Genomic DNA, 19,697 nt, shown 5'->3' with positions numbered 1-19,697 from the left:
TAATGATCCCTCTTATTTATTCTTGCAATTTAATGACTTCAAAAAACTGAAATTACTTTGGTGGGGAAAGTCCACTTCATTGTTTTTCTTATGCATAACATTCTATCATTTCATATTCATCATTTCATTTTCCAATTCAGCATTTAAAAATCCCATTGCTCAAATATGTTGTTCTCTAAAACCATGATTTTTTACGAAATGCAGTTCATACAGCACCCTTTAGTTCTCTTATCCCTTTGCTCAAATGTTTTACAACATTTTGAAAGATCAAACAAAAAAGACGGTTTGTTTGCATGAAACAATTTAATTGCATCAACTATACAAAAAAAGTACATAAAAAGAATGCTGACATGAAATAAGATACACATGTATAAGCCAAGTGTAAATAGATAATTCTTGCTGTTAATTTTTAAGGTATCCAAAATAAGTTTATTTTCACAGAAGAACAATCAAGGACAATCAGTCAGTATTTGTGCAAAATATAGTGGCATTTTCTTAGTGCATTAAACAACATACAAATTTCGAAATAAAAAAAAACTCTTTAAGCTTAAAGCTGACAACCAAGCAAGAAATATAAATATCATGCAGTTAATAACTTCCTGTGTTTAAAATGCAACAAAAGGCCCTAGGCTTTGACTATTACCTGAGTATTATGAATTTCTAAGGCTGTGGTCATTTCAAAACCGCCTGGATCTAGAAATCTAGACCCATGTAACAAAAATCGTAAATTTTCACAAGAATTCTATATTTATTATCATATTGATGCAGCTGAACTCCTAGAAGTTCAAAAGTAAAGAGGATAAGGTATACTGGCTAATACTGTATAAAACATTTTAATTTATGACTAACTCTGCCTTTTCATGGGCCTGAAACATTAAGAAGCCTTCAATTAGAGGGCTAAGCATTAATTAAGATTAATTTTAGAGGTCCATGTTTGCTCTGCTACGAATATGGGTTATTCTAATGGACTTTTGAGTTTGATTAATATTCATAATCTTCATATTTAATTTTATGCCTGCTAGTTTGCCTGCTAGATGTTCACCAGTAAAGGATTTTTTAAAACTTCAATTTACAGCCCATAGCAAGGGTTTCGAAAGTAGGGGGACTTCAAAAAATATCTGACAAGCAAAAAAAAAAAAAAAAACATTATTTACTGAACCGACCTTATTGCAACAAAAAGGGGGGGGGGGTCAACCAGGATATAAAGGATACTTTACTATAGCAAAATACTATACTCAGAAAAAGTGGGGGGTGGGGGTGGGGGGGGGTGGGGGGGTTCTATGGGCCTGTTGCAGTGTCAGTATAAATAATAAATAGGTAAACCTTGCATGAACAATGGGTCATGAGCGATAAATTTCACAAATTTTGGTTAAAAAATAATTACTTGCTTAAATTATGCAAACAGCTGTCTGCTACATGTCCATGAAAAAAAATTTATAGGATATATTTTTTCAATATTCAGCTCCATCCTGAACCTATATGCAAAAACGAATCTCACAATTTTTTGTACTTAAAGAGCTATGGGCTTATATGATATGCATACCATCAATTGGCCTGCTGGCAAAACTTCTCACAAAAGAGACATGAATGTTTTTTATCATCATAGTTCCCAGACGATGTTTTTGGCCTCTAAAAAACTGGTCTTTCGCTTCTCTGACTGTGGTAAAACTTTGCTGACATCATCATGATCATCTTCACATTCACTGTCCTTTTCACTGTCACTTGCAAGTGCAGCTTGTTTCTGCTGCATTTCAGATTTGAGAGGCTTACTGGGCATATCTGAAATTATTATATATGTACATGTATTGACAAAAGGGATTCATTTTTATTTTTATAGAGGAGGCCAATGGGCCACATGGCTCACCCAAGTCACAATGGCCCTGCACATTTCCCCCCTATATATTCCTATGCAAAGCTTTGATTGCCTATTATGGCCTCATCTTACCCATTCAAACCTAATGAAGAGGTATGAAAGTTGTTTTTCCATACTTCAATCTGTTAGGCATGATTGAAACACTCTATTTAAGCTCCTTATGGAGATATTTATAATTTATAATGCTGGCTAATGAACATCATGTTAATGTGATGCAAAGGAAAGTAATTTATTTAAAATGAATTTTGTCAATTTATCAGACTGTGATCTTGTCTGGAGAAAAAACAACTTATGGAATTAATCCTTATCTGTAATAAAGAAACAGTCATACTTAAAATTCAAGACAGAAATTCGGACATAATTTTAATTCACTTTAAACAATCTACATATTGTACAATGTAATACATAACACCTTATACAAGAGGCCCATGGTCCATGACACCTGAGCCCTTTTGCAAGAGAAAAGCAGAAATCAGTTCAGTATTGAAAAGTTTGAGTAATTATACAATTGGTGCCACCCTATGCCCTGTGGGTGATGATTTGAACAAACCTGAAACTACTTCTCCCATCCTACCCCTTGATGTTATGATTTGAATAAATTTGAATGTACACTACCTGAGAAATACTCCTGCATTAATATAACAAATCATGGCTTTGCTGTTCTTGAGAAGAAGGCCTTTAAAGACATTTTCTATATAATTCCATGTAAAAGTCTTATGCCCCATTGTGTCCCCACCCTTCTGCCAGGGGTCATTAGTTGATAAAACTTCAAGCTACATTACCTGAGTATGCTTCTGTATTAATATGACTTGTCATGGCTTTGCTGTTCTGGAGAATAATTTTTCTGGCCCACTCAGACCTGTTTAACTTTTCTAACTGATGTCAGTATTCTAGAAGTTGTCAGTATTTTGAGCAGTTTGTCAGTAGAAATGCAACCCAGCTTATTAGACATTTTTATATGAAGAACCCCTTGTTATACAAATGCTAAGCACTAACTACGCATGTCACCGTATGCTGTCTACTGTTGCTTACATATTTTACATTTGCCGTAATTATATTGTTTTTAGATCATTTTTGATAAGACCACTTCAATCAACAAGCTTCTTTATCAAACTGATTGACAAATTTTGTGAACGACTCCGATTTTTTTCCGTCTTTAGGGAAAATCTGTATATTTTCAACGTGAATCTGTAGAGCACATTTTTACTCGAAGATTCATGGGAAATCCTGAAAATTTATACAAGTAAACAACTCTGCCCATTGTTTCTGGAGAAGATTTTTTTAAAGATGCCATCAAATTTACACTTATTTTTGATTATATCCCCTTAAAATAGGGTGATGCCTTTCATGTGAACAAACTTGAATCCCCCACCCAAGAATACTTTGTGGCAAGTTTGGTTGAAATTGACGCAGTGGTTCTTGAGAAGGAGCTGAAAATTTGAAACAACAATGACGCTGGAGATGGACAATGGACAAACTTTGATCAGAAAAGCTTACTTGAGCTTAAGAAAGTTCTGTTTTCAGCTTTATTACCAAGATCATTAATGGTATCTTCATCACAGCTTTTTTCATCGCTTGAAGGATGGTATGATTCATCATCATTACCATCATCATACTCGTCTGCTTCATCACTTAAAAGTGGCCCTGTATCATATCCTATTTAAAATTCTAAAAAAGAAATTATCATTTTAAGACTATTCATTTTTATTGGGTTAACTTTTAATTTGTAACATCCAAATAACATCATAAATATAGATTACCATTCTCAATGACAACATCATGACTGCTGCTTTCATTTACAAATGATTGGTGTAATTCCTCATCCTGCTCAATTGCAAAAGACTCTGTCAAAACATTCAAATTAGATATTAAATTGGAAAATAACACTTTTCTTAAAAAGTAAGATTCAAATTTATGAATACAATAGGGGTTATCTATTTTTTTTTGCCTTTACTATGTGCATGCAAAGAAGAGTCCCATGGGCTACAACATTTCCCATGTAACTTAAAAGAAGCTTTTCTTAATGTTTATAAAGAGTTTTTCTCCTTAATTTTCCCATGCAAAATTGTGAACTCATATTATGACCCTATCCTAACTCTAAAGGGTCTCTGAATCCCCCCCCCCCCCCCCCCCCGGGCTTCCTTCCTCCCTTTGGCCATGATTTGAACAATAAGGAAGCTACAAGAAGGTTTAAAAATACTTTTTGTGGTCCAGTTGTTCTTAAGAGGATTCATAAAGATTTTAACCAGTACATAAATGTATGTATATATTTCAAGGTAAATCTTTGATCCCCTATTGTGGCCCCATCTACCTCAAAGGCCATTTTTTGAACAATTTAAAATCTTTATTACATCAGGAAGCTTTCACATAAATTTCAGCTCCTGACCAGTAAAGTGAGAATATTATGGGCTTTGAGAAGAAAATACACATTATGGTTTAATTTGACCTCCAAATCTTTTTTCTAGTACCATAATAATGTACTATACATTTATTAACTTGACAACATACCAATCTTCTCCTGGATTTTGTATGCTGGTGAGCACAGACTGGGCTCACAGTTTCCAGCAAAGTTAACAGCTGTAACTCTAAACTCCCACTCTGAGTCCTGAGGAAGATCGGTGACAGTAAAGAGAGGTCAGTGCAGGGGTACTCATTACACTTAAACCACATCTCTGCTCCCTTAAACCTCTCTTCCACAAGGTAGTCTACAAAGATAATCAATATTATCAACTGCTACAGTGTTTATGTGTTTTGAACAGAGATCAACATTTCCCTTTTTTTATTCTACTTTTAAATTAGTACCTGTAATTTTACAGCCACCATTATGCTTAGGTGGTTCCCATTTCAGGTAAGTTATAGAATTGTTGACAGCCTCTGGTACACCAGGTGGCAAAACCTTGGCTAAAATAAAAGTTTAAAAATGTGAAAGAAAAAATAATTGAAATTAAAGTACAATATGGTAATTGTTTTTTAAAATGTTATAATTTTTTTCAAATATACTTACTGTATTTGAAATGGGGGTTATGGGACCAATCACATCACTAGACTCACTAAAACCTTCAAGATTCTTGGCCCGTATGTGGAAGTTGTATTCCTTGTCCTTTTTTAATCCCTACACTGATGAAAAAATTCTCAAATTTAAGTTTTGTAAACAAAACAAATTTCAAGAATCACTTTCGTAAAACATCTTTTCACAGTTTTCAGCCATAATATACTAATTACATGCAACAAAAGGACATGTTAATCCACTTACTAGTTCATAAGAAAGATACATGTGTCAACAAGTAATCAGTTACTCACCCTCATAAACACACTCATCTACTGGGTAGTCATTAGCCTGCCTCCAGTGGTGGGGTCTTCGTATTCTATGACATATCCTATAATCTTCTTAAAACCATCATTTCTTGGTTTGGTCCAACAGAGACAGAGTGACAAAATCTTCATCAATGTCGAAAACACTTGGATGTCCAGGAGGATCACAACAAGCTGAGGGAAACATTTAATATTTTCAAAATTTTTCAACCCAGTTCATCATGCAAGCACAAAGACATTCTTTTAATTGTATACACCAATCAATGCTCGAATCTTAACATATCCCTTCGTATTGAAACGAAGTCTTAAAGTTTGGAATTCATTTGATATCTAACAATTCATGTTCAACACAATTATCACTTCACTTCAGCTTAGCTTCAGGGGAGAGATCAAAATTCATACACATCTACAAAAACTAATCAATCACCTGAAAATGAATTTCTTTGGCTACCACTTAAATATTTAGATGACTTGCAAAATAAAGTGGACAGACAGGACAGTATATATAGGTTGAACAAATAGGGATATACTAAAATACTTAACTAAATGTGCATTCTCAACCAAAGGATGACTGCACTTAATGCCTATATTTGGGTCTTTTTCGGTTGCTTCTGTTGCTTTTATATCTAAACCTTATTTCACTTTTGTATGTTTTTGAGAGAATCCTGTCAATTTGGAACCAAATTTAAATCTTAAAATGATTTTAGACTGTGATACAATAAAATGATTCAATGTTTTTTGTCCTTACTGCTTTCCAAATATAGTGAATTTACACTTATCTGCCCTTGATTGAACATTAGGTATGCATGAGAGGTGGAGCTAACATTCTAAGAATGGGTCTAAAATTAGACTTGATAAATAACAATGACGTTTGGAAAAAAGAACGTGATCACTCTTTCCAATCTCCCTCTCCATTCTGTATGGCACAAATACACTTCTGATAAAGGTTTCAAAACGAAATTAACAATATGAGCACGTCAATGTAATTAAAGCAGACTTTATATCAATGCCAGATGACTTAACGTGTTCGAACACAATGTCCTAGTTAGCACAAACATGCTACCTTACAAGTCACATGACGGAATTTAGTATTCACAAAGTTACCTGAGGTAAGAAATCACATGGTGAATTATAATATTCAGCATGTCACAATCCTTGGTTACAACACAGAGAGCAAATGTAAGAAGAAGCAGTTTTTTTTCCTTTTAACCATGAGCGCATGTTTGTCTATCAATCTCCTTTTGACACATTATTATTTATGCAAATATACTACTGTTAAACGTAGAACAATAGACAAACATGCGCTGACTATGTATAAAGTCAGTAAAAAAGTGGGCGTCCTCATTATCGAATGGAGATTCATGAAATTGTGATGACCCCTGCCTTTGAAAACAGATTCAAACTTCGTAAATACACACTTTTATTAAACGTAATTACATAAAGTTGTAGATTGGATGTTGACCATTCTTGCAATGAAAAGAAAAATGCTTGTTTTAAAAGTTTATTTTGTTGCAAATTTCGCATGTCCTTAAGTGCAGTCATCCTTTGTGCACAGTGCACTATTTAAAGAATGTCCATACAAAGTAGTCAAAATACCAATCCCAAAGATTTTGAACTTAGCATTTTACAATTTTTTCCTCATAAAAATAGATGAATTCAAAATTTGATGAAAAATATTAATGCTCTCAAACTAGGAATAATTAACATTTTTGGTGGAATGGCTCTGTTCAATGGTACCAGTTATGGAAGAAAAAAAATGCTGCTGTTTGTTCTTTATCACAAAATACATTGTATTTAAAAAAAAGGTTCCATTTCTTTTTTATTTTAAACATTTTTTCCTTTATATTCCCACAAAAAACTTTAATCCACTATTGTTGTGCCACTCTACGGGTACCTCTAGGAACCATGATTGGGAAAAAAATTGTACAGCACTTTCTGAGGATAACAGCTAGCACATTAATATCACTTATCAATGTCCTGTTGTGAAATACATTCCAATGAAAAACTTCAACCCCTAATTGTAGCCCTATCCTACCCCACTGTAGATGCACTTCATTTATTTATTTTTAATTTCAAAAAGACAATTGAACAAACTACCATGTTATGACTGCATCTTATTATGACATTTTTTTTTATATGTTGATGTAAAAAAAATATTGATTCCATACTGGTTCCACCTACCCCATTAAGTCAGATTTGAACATGCAAACTTGAATCTATACCATGTCAGGACACTTCCACATAAGTTTCAATGGTTTATAAAAAGGAGATTTTTATATGAATCAAATTTTCACTGTTTCATAGCTATTTCTCCTTGAAAAGTTGGTCACCATTCATTTGAACAAATTAAAATTGCCAAGTGGTTCTCCAGAAGAAGTAAAATGCTCCTGAGCTTTTGAGCAGATTTTTGTCTTAACCTGTATTTCCACTTTTGCATAATGTTTTAGTTCTTACAATAAATTTGGATTCTACAATACCAATTAAAATATATTCAGTTAAAACTCCATACCAAAAGCATTAAGTGAGGAAATACTGTATGTGTACTTAAAAAAGCAGGCTTCATATTTTAGGGGGCCCTTGGCGCAGACAACAATGCGCTAATTCATGAATACCACTAAGAAATCATTTATAAATACAATATACTGTACAGACATTTAAAGCGCTAATTCATGATGTCGCCAACACCTCAAAACCCAGTGATTTCGCTAAATTTTGAATACGCCAATTTATGTACACGTACAGTATATTTTGTGGCGGAAGGTTTTTTAGAGGAAAATGATCATTTCTTTCTCTTTCAAAGTAATTAAAGTATATTAAGTTTGGATTCCTATTTTTCCATGCAGCCTACACACAGAGTTATTCTGAGCCATGAATTGTTTTATGCTGGTCCTAAATTATATATCAAATAAAATATCATGAATTCTATCATTATATTTGATAAGTATAGCAAATATATTGTGAAAATCCAGAAAAAATAGCCGTAATTTGAATTAAGCTTAAAATTAGCACTATTTTGGTAATATCTAAAAATTAACATCACAGACCCCCACTTTTAATTTTCTTCTCTGAATATATAAAATACTTTTAACCATTCTTCTTAAATTCAGTAAAATGTCATTACTTTCAAGATATTTTATTGCTTGTTAAATTTTTTAATGCCAGAAAAATATTTTCTGAGTGCAAAAAGGTCAAATAATTGAACTTGCGAAGTAATTTGAAAATTTTTTGTTGTCACAAATTTTAATACACCTATTCAAGGTGAAATAAGACTGCGTTTGTTCCCATAATTTATTTGAAAAAAATATTGGAGGAAAAACTTTAAAAATTGATTTATGTGTAAGACGTATTTACAGTGCAAAAAAGTCAAACTAAATGCTCAATACCGCCAAGAGAAGCACATTAACCCCCATTTTTTGTTTTGATTTTTAATTAAGCTAGGTGTGTAGATTCTAAAAATATACTTGATAAAAGATTCTCATTACTTTTGAATTTAAAATTTCAAAATTATGCTTTGTAAAGTAGAAATCTGGTGTCTGATTATAATCGATAACATTGAAACAGAAGCTGATTCCAAACATTGATCGAAAATGAAAATAAACCAATGCAAGGAAACTCACAACATCTGTGTGATAAATGTATACAGACAAGGAAACTCACTACATGTGTGTAAATAATGCACTCTGGCAAGGAAACTCACTACATGTGTGTAAATAATATACTCTGGCAAGGAAACTCACTACATGTGTGTTAATAATGTACTCTGGCATGGAAACTCACTACATGTGTGTAAATAATATACTCTGGCAAGGAAACTCACTACATGTGTGTAAATAATGTACTCTGGCAAGGAAACTCACTACATGTGTGCAAATAATGTACTCTGGCAAGGAAACTCACTACATGTGTGTGATAATTTTAAACAGACAAGGAAACTCACTACATGTGTGTAAATAATATACTCTGGCAAGGAAACTCACTACATATGTGTAAATAATGTACTCTGGCAAGGAAACTCACTACATGAGTGTAAATAACTTACCCTGGCAAGGAAACTCACTACATGTGTGCAAATAATGTACTTTGGCAAGGAAACTCACTACATCTGTGTAAATAATGTACTCTGGCAAGGAAACTCACTACATGTGTGTGATAATTTTAAACAGACAAGGAAACTCACTACATGTGTGTGTAAATAATATACTCTGGGAAGGAAAATCACTACGTGTGCAATTACTGTCCTCTGACACTACATCTGCCTGATAAATTTTAAAGTTAAAGATAGAAACGCAAAACGTTGACACAAATACTGAGGTATGTGACTAATGCAGAGATTATTAGATACTGTACGTGGCATGAAAAAAATTGCTGGCTTCACATCAATGTTGCTATGGAATGAAGGAATCAAAATAATCATCCCAAATTAAACATACATGTATTAGACCATTAGAGAGAATCTAGGTATGTCACTCCAGTTTGTTTACTTTGTACCCCATTGGTTTTTCTGAGTTGAAATCATGTTTTTATTTCAAAATGAAATGCCATTTTACATTCTTTTGACATATAATTCAGTCTGTCTTTAATTTGATGAAGCTTTTAAATTGGATTTGCATCTCATAATAATACTACAATTTATTCTCAAATACAAATCAATCAGTGTTTTGGAAAATCCTTAAGTAAAAGCAAAAGGCCACTCAATCTCATTCATTACAGTATGTCACTTCTTTTCATCCATGCTCAATACATTTCACTCTGATTCTTATTCTTCATAATTTCAATACTTTGCTGATGCTTCATTGTGTTAGCTATGTATACCAGTTCTTCTTACTTTTAAACTAATTCCAGTTCTTAACTACTGTAACATTATTTTTAAATTTGCAAATTAAATCTCTGTTACAAATATCAATTTAAATATTTTTGTTGTAGACAACCTAGAATTCAAGTAATGTGAGAAAAACAAAATGCCAGTAATATGTCTTCAATTATGTCATAAAAATGACTCTGGCCATCCGAACCGAGCAGCATCCAATCTTATAATTATGTGTTGATACTAGTGTGGTCAAATCGGACAATTTTTAGTAACTGGTTACTCGCTTACTTTTCCGATCAAGTAAACGGTTACACAGATGGATTTTTTTTTAGACCTTTAAACATCCTTGCTCATGGTATGTATTCAATAATAACTGTAATATATGTAACGTCATTACAATTTCCATGTTTAACATTTACATACTGGCCAATATCAAACGCAAATGCACTGTAGATGCATTTCATTTGTTTATTTTTAATTACAAAAAGACAAAATAAAGCTTCTAAATGAATTTGTTCTTGAATATCCTATAATAGTTGGCAATTTTTGCGGATGTCCTAAATATAATGTTACTTTAGTTTTGTTTCTGTGTATGTTAATTTCATTTTACATATTTTACACCTTTCGAATTTAAATTCTTTTAAAACATTTCGGAATCTATGCTTTTGATGGCTGTGGAGGCATCTTGTTTAAAAATAATCCTGTACTGCGGACTAGCACAGTATAAGTGAGTTAATTATAATTAACCCAGGTTTTCTACATTGTATACCGCTTGGCAATCAAAGCCATCAATTAGATAAACTGTGAAAACTAAGTGTTATCAAAACAAATCGGTCATGTTTGTGAAACGCTAGATCAAGTCTAACGTTAAATAATGGTAAATAAAATGGTAGAGGTGTAGATTCATTTCTTAACAAAATAACATTTCTTTTCTACTTTTGTCTATATATCCGAGTAACTGAGTAGCAGTTTTACTATCTGATACTCGCATTGTTTGCCGATTAACCGGTTAACTAGGTACTCGTTGACAACACTAGTAGATATGGTAAAAATGGCATCACACAAAATAAAGATAAATTAATTATTCAAACAACAGGGAATAATACAGTAAAACATGCTTACAATAGCAAAGAGCCAGGGACCAAAATATTTAATTCTTTATAAGCATAAACTTTCCATTTACAACACTTTTAAATCTATGGGGAAGGAAATCACTTCAATGTAAGCATATAAATTCATTTTAAGCATGTTTGCTATAACAATGTTCTGGCTGATTGATCTGAAAATTTTATAAATGGTTCTTCAATGATGTGCACAATTTAGGAGACACTGCAACAAGTGGAAGCTAGACCACTGCTCCTTGATGAAAATATATCCTTGTTCATAACCTTATTATAAATCTAGCTTAATAGTCAGACTGGGTGAAGCCTATCTTTATGAAGTATTGATACTGATGGTGGCATTACATAAAAAAAATAGTTTGTGTCCAAAAACATGTGAATAAACATGATAAATATTAAATCCCTCTTTATGACATTATCATGAAATTAGCTTAACAGCAGACTGGGTAGTGCAACTTGTATAATTATATTTATATATATTACCTGAATTAATCTCATCATCATCATCACTGTCAAATGAATTTCCCATTGAATTCCCGACTAAAAGGGTCCGATTCCACTTCCACATCTGAGCTAGCCGTTTGGATGTCTAAAACATCAAAGCATTTAGATTCAACATCACCTTTTAAAAATTAAAACTGTCTTCAAACAAGAGGCCCATGGGCCACGATGCTCACTTTGGTCAAATAGGTTCAATAAAAGACTTACTTATAGACACAAAATATTACAAAAAAATTTATCAATTCAGATTCTGAGATCTTATTTTCCAGGTACAAGTCTTCTGCTAAATGTGTCTTTGTGTGACATCATATTGTAACTAGGGGATTGCTCTAGAATCAGTCCCAGTATTTCCAATTTGTTTAAACATCATTTATGTTAAAATTATACAAAAAATATTTTTTGGAAAAAATATACAAACTTAAATTTAAATACAGATCAATCTGGACTTAAACTTTTTTGCACAAAACTATAAATTAACAGCATATAAAATTATAATCATGTAAATAAATGAAAAAATATGAAATTCAAGCAATATTATTCTTTCTACATCCATCCACTTTACAAAACAAAACCACAGATGTTGAGAGTAAATCAATAATATAAACTTACTTTTATAGTCTGATATAAATTTGATCTCAAAACCTTTTTGGTCAAAGCCAGCCTGGCAGTAAAAATCTGCTTCTGACGAAGGTGACGTTCGTCTTCTCTGAAAACAGATGTGATCAGGGAATACATAAGCTTTAATTCATAACATACTACATAAATGGTGCCTGTTTTGGAGGATAACAAATGAAATTGACACCCTTTTGAAAACCATTGTTAACCTTTTGTTTTGTCATTGAAATGATCCCTCCTGAAATATTTTATCAACCAAATATTAGAAGTTTTTTTTAAAATTTTAATCAATTCTTTGCCTGTAATCAAATGACCACCAAAACCTGTGTTCGATCTAAGGGAAAACAAGTTTCTTGGTTGACTAGTGATACTTTTTACAAAAAAGTTAACTGTTTATTGAGTTTTTTTTATCAACATATAAACATAGGTAATCAAAGATTACAAAGCTCAATGAATGGTACATGTGTATCTATAAGTAAGGTAAATCTTGTACCAATACTGTGAGAGATCAATTATCAATGCAAGTTTGGTTAAAGTAGGACTTATAGTCGCATGGGAATAGACCTGCTCCAAAAACTTTAAACTTAAACTGTTTACTCATAAAGAAAATATAGGTCAGTTCCAGCATCCATAGCATGTCTGGTAGTGTCCATCCCTAGTTTCGTCATCCATGCAAGTTTAGTCATAACAATTATTGTCATATAGTGATAGAGCTACTCCAAAGACATTACTCTGGTCACATATCTGAAAAATGTAGGTCAGATTCAGCATCAAAAGCAAGTCTTCTTGTGTCCATCTTTAGATACATCATTCCATGCTAGTTTGGTTCTGGTAAGGCTAATAATTACTCATCTGGAAAATAAAGGTTAGATCCAGCATCCAAAGCAAGTCTGGTAGTGTCCATCCCTAGGTGCATCCTCCATGCAACTTTGGTCCAGGTAGGGCTTAGTTACTTGGAAATGCATGGACTTGCTCCAAAAACTTTAACCTGGTCACTCATCTAGAAAAATTTAGGTCAGATCCAGTATCTGAAACAAGTCTAGTATTGTCCATCCCTAGATGCATCATCCATGTAAGTTGGGTCCAGGTACAGCTTATAGTTACTTGGGAATGGACTTGCTCCTAAAACTTTAACCGGGATGCCGACACAAACGAAAATCAATAATTATGATTTGCCATCTAAATCACATGTTCAATTTCAAGTGTGATTTACAACATTTTCATAATTTTATTCGGTAAACAAATAAAAAAATTTACAAATTCATTTTTAATGGACCCAAATTATAGCTTGTATAGCCACTGTATTAGTGTAAAATGTGCACTGCGCCATTTGGCTGGCCCCACAAAATGCAAGAAAGCCTGATTTTCTAGTTTGTAAGTTCATTGCAGTCTGCACTCTTGGTATTCGTCATCGAAATTAAATGATATCCATGATGTATCATAGAACAAGAGGCCCAAGGGCCTTAACGGTCACATGAGTATAAAACAACAATCCATAGAGGATCCATAGAGTATAAAATAAACTGATAGAAGAACCTTAATTTGTTGCCCAAAAGCAAGAAAAATAGGACGATCATGATCATCGAAATAATTAGTCTAATATTCAGTAACAACTCATAAATTAAGTTCTAATCTGTCCCCCATTTAGATTTTTTTCCTATAAGTTTTATTTTCTAATATGGCCCCATCCTACCCCCGAGGGTCATAATTTGAATAATCTTGAATATACACTACTGTAAAACACTTTTTATTCACAAGAACTTTATTTTTGCGTAATTACGTGAGACAGTGTGCTTGTGAAAATTTCATTCTCGCTTATATTAGTATTCCTAAAGATTATATAGAGCAAACACATTTCGTGATATTCTGTCTCGTTAATAGGGAGTCAGTGACTATCTCGCGAAAATGAAGTGTCCCGAAAATTTAGTGATCTACAGCACCCTACCCGGGGATCATGATTTTAAGAAATTTGAATCTACACTACGTGAAGATGTTTTCACATCAATTACATCTTTCTTGGTCCAGTGGTTCTGGAGAAGATTTTTCTAATGTATTCCCATGTAAAACTTTGATCTCCCATTGTGACCCGCCCTGCCCAAGGCAGGGGTGTGCAATTACCATCTCCCAACGCCCAGGGCTACCAATTTTAGAGGTTGGGCTATCATAAATCTATACTGCATTAGCCTGTCGGGCTAGTAAATCTGAAACGAAAGTATACGTATATTTACATCGACTGAACTGATATACGAATTAACTTTGTTGTAAAATCATAATCTTTAATTCTTTTCAACATATATGTATTGTGTGTTGCTATCGCCAGTCGTTTCTGTGACAATTATATTCGATAAAAAATTAAAAATAGGGAGAAGTACCTGACAATAACATAGCGCAAACCACTATTTGTTTTATTTATTTCAACTTAAATGTTTTTTTTTTTACCTTTTTGTTATACTTATACATGTATTGTTTTCGGTAGTTAATGGGCTAGTGATGATTGTCAACCTCGAGCTAGTAACTTTGTTACTTCCACTAGCCCAGGCTAGTAACTAATTTTTGTAATTACACTCCCCTGCCCAGGGGTCATGATTTGAACAAACTTGAATCTACACTACATGAGGATGTTTCCACATAAGTTTTATCTTTCTTGGCCCAGTGGTTCTGGAGAAGAAAATTTTTAAAGATTTTTCCTATGTATTCCTATAATGTAAAACTTTGATCGTCCATTGTGGCCCCACCCTACCCCTGGGGGTTATGATTTTAACAAGCTTGAGTCTACGCTACCTGAGGATGTTTCCACATAAGTTTCATCTTACCTGGTCCAGTGGTTCTTGAGAAGAAGATTTTTAAAAGATGCCATTAATTTTTCACTAATTCTTAGTTATCTCCCCTTGGAAGATGGTGTGGGACTTCATTTGAAAAAACTTGAATTACCTTTACCCAAGGATACTTTGTGGCAAGTTTGGTTGAAATTGGCCCGGTGGTTCTTGAGAAGAAGTTGAAAATGTAAAAAGTTTACGCAAGACGCACACCCGCACGACGACGGATGAAAACAGATACATGTAGCAATAGGTCACCTGAGTGACTCAGGTGACCTAATAAAATCAGAGCCACCAATCAACATATCAACATATTGACATCCACTGGCAAAGCAACAAACTTTTCCTCTGATGTGGTTCCTAACTCCAAAATATCAAGTCATTTTGCATGGCTGCACCACAGATTTATGAAATTGATGCGCATAGAAAATATTACCTTAGGCCATTCCAAGTTTTTTCTATGTTTAGCGTCCACCCATCTTTCAAATACCTCCCTACCTATTCGCAAAAAACACACAGACCAAAAAGTAAAACACAAGTCATTATAGTCATAAAAATGATGTCATTCAAAGGATATGATTCCATTAATCTAGTTTTCTCGTAGAAATATTTATTCCTCAGCAAAATCAAGGTATTAAATGCTTAAAATATTCCAAATATGGCATATTGTAGACAAATACTTAGAGAAATTGACAGAATTCAATGATTTCGACCAGAATAAACAATTTCAGGACTCCTGATTTTGTTTGTTTTTTTGTTTGTTTTTTTTGATAAGGGATGTCAAAAAACCAAGGCACACGCGGACGCTAAACATAGAAAAAATTTGGAATGGCCTTACATGTACAATGAAATACCATACTAACAAATTCTAATTAATTATCTAGGCTCGCTCTTTGATCTCTAAAAGTTGGCATTAAAAAATGATTTTGGTTTAAATATATTTTATTCTAAATACTTGCTGTAATAGATGACAAATCTCCATGAAGTTCTAAAAACAGAAAATTAATTTCCACATATCTGTTATCAAGGTGGCAGGGGATAATTTTTCTTTTCAATGCCAAACATGTGCCGAGGGGGTAGGCATATGCATGAGGTCAATAAAAACAGATAGTTTGGGGCAGTTTCTTGGGTGCTAATTAATTGCACTTCATATATCTATAACTCAAAAAATGTGTCAACATATAATATGTAACCTATATATTAAAGTGCACATGTACCGAAAATGCACTTGGAGGTCTCCAAAGATTTTGGCTTGTTTTTCCAAGATTTGGGCTGCTGTCGCACCTATACAGCCCATCCCATTCCCGAGTGAGCAGGATAAAACACCCAGTATTCTGTAGAACAATGCATGCCCTAATGAAAATTCACCAATTGATCTGGGGCCATTCACCTTCCCTCTGAGATGCACACCACTGCTTCTCAGCTGAATTTCCTCTGCGACTGACCAAATGTCTTAGTTTCGCATTTACAACTCTATATATATATGCTAAGCATCATTGTGACACCTACATGATGCACATCATTTTTCTCAGCAAGCTCTGCTACACTGCACATGTACATGAATCCCATAATTATTCTATTCATTTTTCTACATAAAATATCACATCAATCATGGGATACCTCAGTTTTTAAAGAAATTTGACAGCGCATACTATAGCATGAAACTATCCCCTGCCACCCAATGTCATATGGCCGTAGTCAAGTCGTACCCAAGGCAATTCAAATCTTAACATGTTAACATACAAACATAATTTATATGGTTTTGAATGCTGTTTTTATTCTCACGGATCAAAAAGTTCCTTGATAAAATGGTTTGCTTAACGGATAAAAGTTATGTAATTGATCCTAAAAGTTTCCTTTTATTATATTTTGCTAGTTGTAAAGGGTTATATAATAAATTTATCATTATAACAGTAACTTGATCCTGAGACCCGTATTACGTGTCGTTGACAGGCGCGGATCATCAGATCAAACTTGAAACTTCGCGTCTCATTTGATCTGATGATCCATGCATGTCAACTTGACATGATACGGCTCTTCGGATCAAGTTACTATTATAATTATATATATATATATATATATATATATATATATATATATACTGACCTCTGTTCTTTCAGAAAATATCATAGGCTCAATTTCATTGAGTCAATAATTTGGAATATCCCATAATGCCCCTGATCGGCCGAGAATTGCAAAATTTGGTGGTAATTTGCTTTACATTTAGATTATTTTACAACGTATACTTTAAAATTTATTAAATATCCATTCCAATAAACAAAAAGAACAGATTACATTTATTAGAAAACAAATTTTTTACTGAGAATAAACATAGTTTGAAAAACTTGTAGTGTTGTGTGTGATGTTTTGGGCGAGTAAACATGGTTCTGAAGGAGATGCCTATCCCGTTAGTATATAGATCCCTGACTTAATGCATAGAATAATGATTATACGTTAAAAAAGTGTGTTATAAAATTTGCATTGTCTGTTTATGATACGGAATACAACAGATCTAGGGCCTATAAGTCAAAAAATTTATTTGTTTATTCATTTGAAAAAATTTTGTTACAATTCAATTCCAGGAAATGCAGACTTGGCTCTTCTTTATAGTAAAATTCTGCGCCAGATTTTCATTTTGCTCAGTAAAAGTTACCTTCAATTATAATGCCCTGTTCACACGGAGAGTTTAATTCGAATTAAACATAAGTTACTGCGAATTAAATTTGAACCGCGTTCACACAGGGAATTTAATGCGAATTAGTTTAATTCAAATTAATTAACTGCACATTAAATTACTTCGCATTAGCTCCGTGTGAACGCTAAGCGAAGCTAATTCGAATTAAATTTTGACGCATGTGTAATGGCACAATTAAGTCACATACCACATGTCTGTGGACAGATATGGATACTTATGCTATTTTTTAGTGGAAAACAAAGAAAAATTATGTTAATCACTGAAATGTGCATAGACACTATGACAGAATGTAATATGGGTTTGCTGCGCATAAGGTGACGTGATTTGAAAATGACGTCATAATAGCCTTACTGAATAGCCTTACTGTAGAAATAAAATTTTAATTCCCATTAGTTTACTTCGCATTAGCTGTCGTGTGAACACAATTTAATTCACATTATTTTAATTCACATTATTTACTTCGCATTAATTTACTGTGAATTAAACTCTCCGTGTGAACAGGGCATAACAATTTAATGCATGTTACTGTCAATCAAAAATTGTTTTAATCAGTAAATCATTATGCAAAAACTTACATGACTTGCAGAAGTCAGCATAAACAACTTCACTAGCAAATCAAGATCCCATTTAAAAAACATTGGTAATGTAATGCAATATCATGCACTCAAGTGTATAATATATAATTTTCTTATCGGTATAATAAAACAATTGATACCCCATACGAGTTCCACATGGTGAAAAGAAGGACCCTTGACATGACCGACTTGCTAACCAGACCTGACCTCATAGTGGCCTTGGTCAGGTTAATTAGAATAATCTAACTGTGTCTTGGGACAGGCCCTCACTACAGTTAGAATGCCTCCCCTATACCAGTAATATAGCAGAAAATTGCAGAATCGCTCCGAAATGATTTTGGAGAAAATTAATGAAGTTGCATTGAAAATAACAGTCAAATTAATCAGAAAAAACCTTTTTGAGACTGTAAATACCTTTCATCTAAAAATTTCATCCATATAATGGAAGAATTCAACACTTTTTCACCAACATTTTTTACTCGTTTCAAATTTACACACCATGTTGACATTCAGAACTCTCGGGATTTTTCATAGTAAATGCACTAAGTTAGAGTTATCTCCCGTATTTTCTTTGCTACATAGACAATACACGGAATGCATTCTATCATTAAACAGGGTCCGTAGGACATTTATCATTTTAACGATAGAACATTCTATCTATGGTCAGGTCAGTTCACCTCGTAGACCAAGTCTTGGGTCCGTATTTCACCATGTTGACCTCAAAAGGGGTAATAAGTTGTTAATATTGTGAAGTTACGAGTTGTCATCAATTTATATAGGGGAGTCAGCTTGTAACAATTCTCCTGGTTACGAATTTTGTAGTTTCATTAATATGAGTTGACCTATTGGGTTTGATCTGATCTACTCAACATGCTAGAGGTTCACGGCGATATACTTTTGACTTGGCGCTCCGAGGTATATAAGGAGCGTAGGGACGTTTAACCGAGGCTCTTACTTGTAGGAGAAGATCTGACCTACTGGCTAGGTACGATCATACGAGTTGACCAAAAACCCTTAAACAGACACTGTAACTTTTCTGTGTTTCCCAATCCCAAACAAGGATAGACTGTAATGCAGGCCCGACTGTGTTCATTGTACGTGTATAAAAAATGAATAAAACGGGCACTATAAAGATTATCGTTCCGAAAAATTGACACATACAACTGACCTAGTTCGAATTTTCTCAACTAAGTGACAACTTTCCAAAGTTCACAGTACATACGATGAACTTCAAGCATCTTCTAAATTTCCATCTTCAAAAGTAACAAGAGAAGATTTTTATACTTTAAAGCTTACAAATACTTACAAAACTGTCTTTCATACGCAATGCAGTCTCAGTGATCAGTTCATGTTCATGTTGTAGGGTGTTACCTTCGCTTAAC

At 33.4% G+C, this 19,697-nt stretch overlaps 1 long non-coding RNA gene across 3 annotated transcripts; it reads right to left on the bottom strand.

The window, feature by feature from the left end:
• Window positions 1-284: 284 nt before the first annotated feature.
• Window positions 285-19,697, bottom strand: LOC133176941 (uncharacterized). 3 transcript variants are annotated; one of them, XR_009719591.1, is made up of 10 exons: window positions 19,622-19,697; window positions 12,224-12,320; window positions 11,597-11,702; window positions 5,174-5,359; window positions 4,878-4,990; window positions 4,676-4,774; window positions 4,382-4,578; window positions 3,634-3,717; window positions 3,407-3,541; window positions 285-1,779 (listed from the first exon to the last, which is right to left on the bottom strand). It is a non-coding gene; the product is annotated as an uncharacterized LOC133176941 (long non-coding RNA). The 3 variants fall into 3 exon arrangements; XR_009719592.1 differs by lacking the exon at window positions 3,634-3,717; XR_009719593.1 differs by lacking the exon at window positions 12,224-12,320 and having other exon boundaries at window positions 19,622-19,687.

The sequence above is a fragment of the Saccostrea echinata genome, unplaced genomic scaffold (genome assembly GCF_033153115.1).
Source record: "Saccostrea echinata isolate AGI-Se365-2 ecotype Australia unplaced genomic scaffold, CSIRO_AGI_Sech_v1 ptg000085l, whole genome shotgun sequence".
Taxonomy (NCBI): domain Eukaryota; kingdom Metazoa; phylum Mollusca; class Bivalvia; order Ostreida; family Ostreidae; genus Saccostrea; species Saccostrea echinata.
The sequence above is the reverse complement of the archived record's forward strand: the minus strand, read 5'-3'. Positions and strand labels throughout refer to the sequence as shown.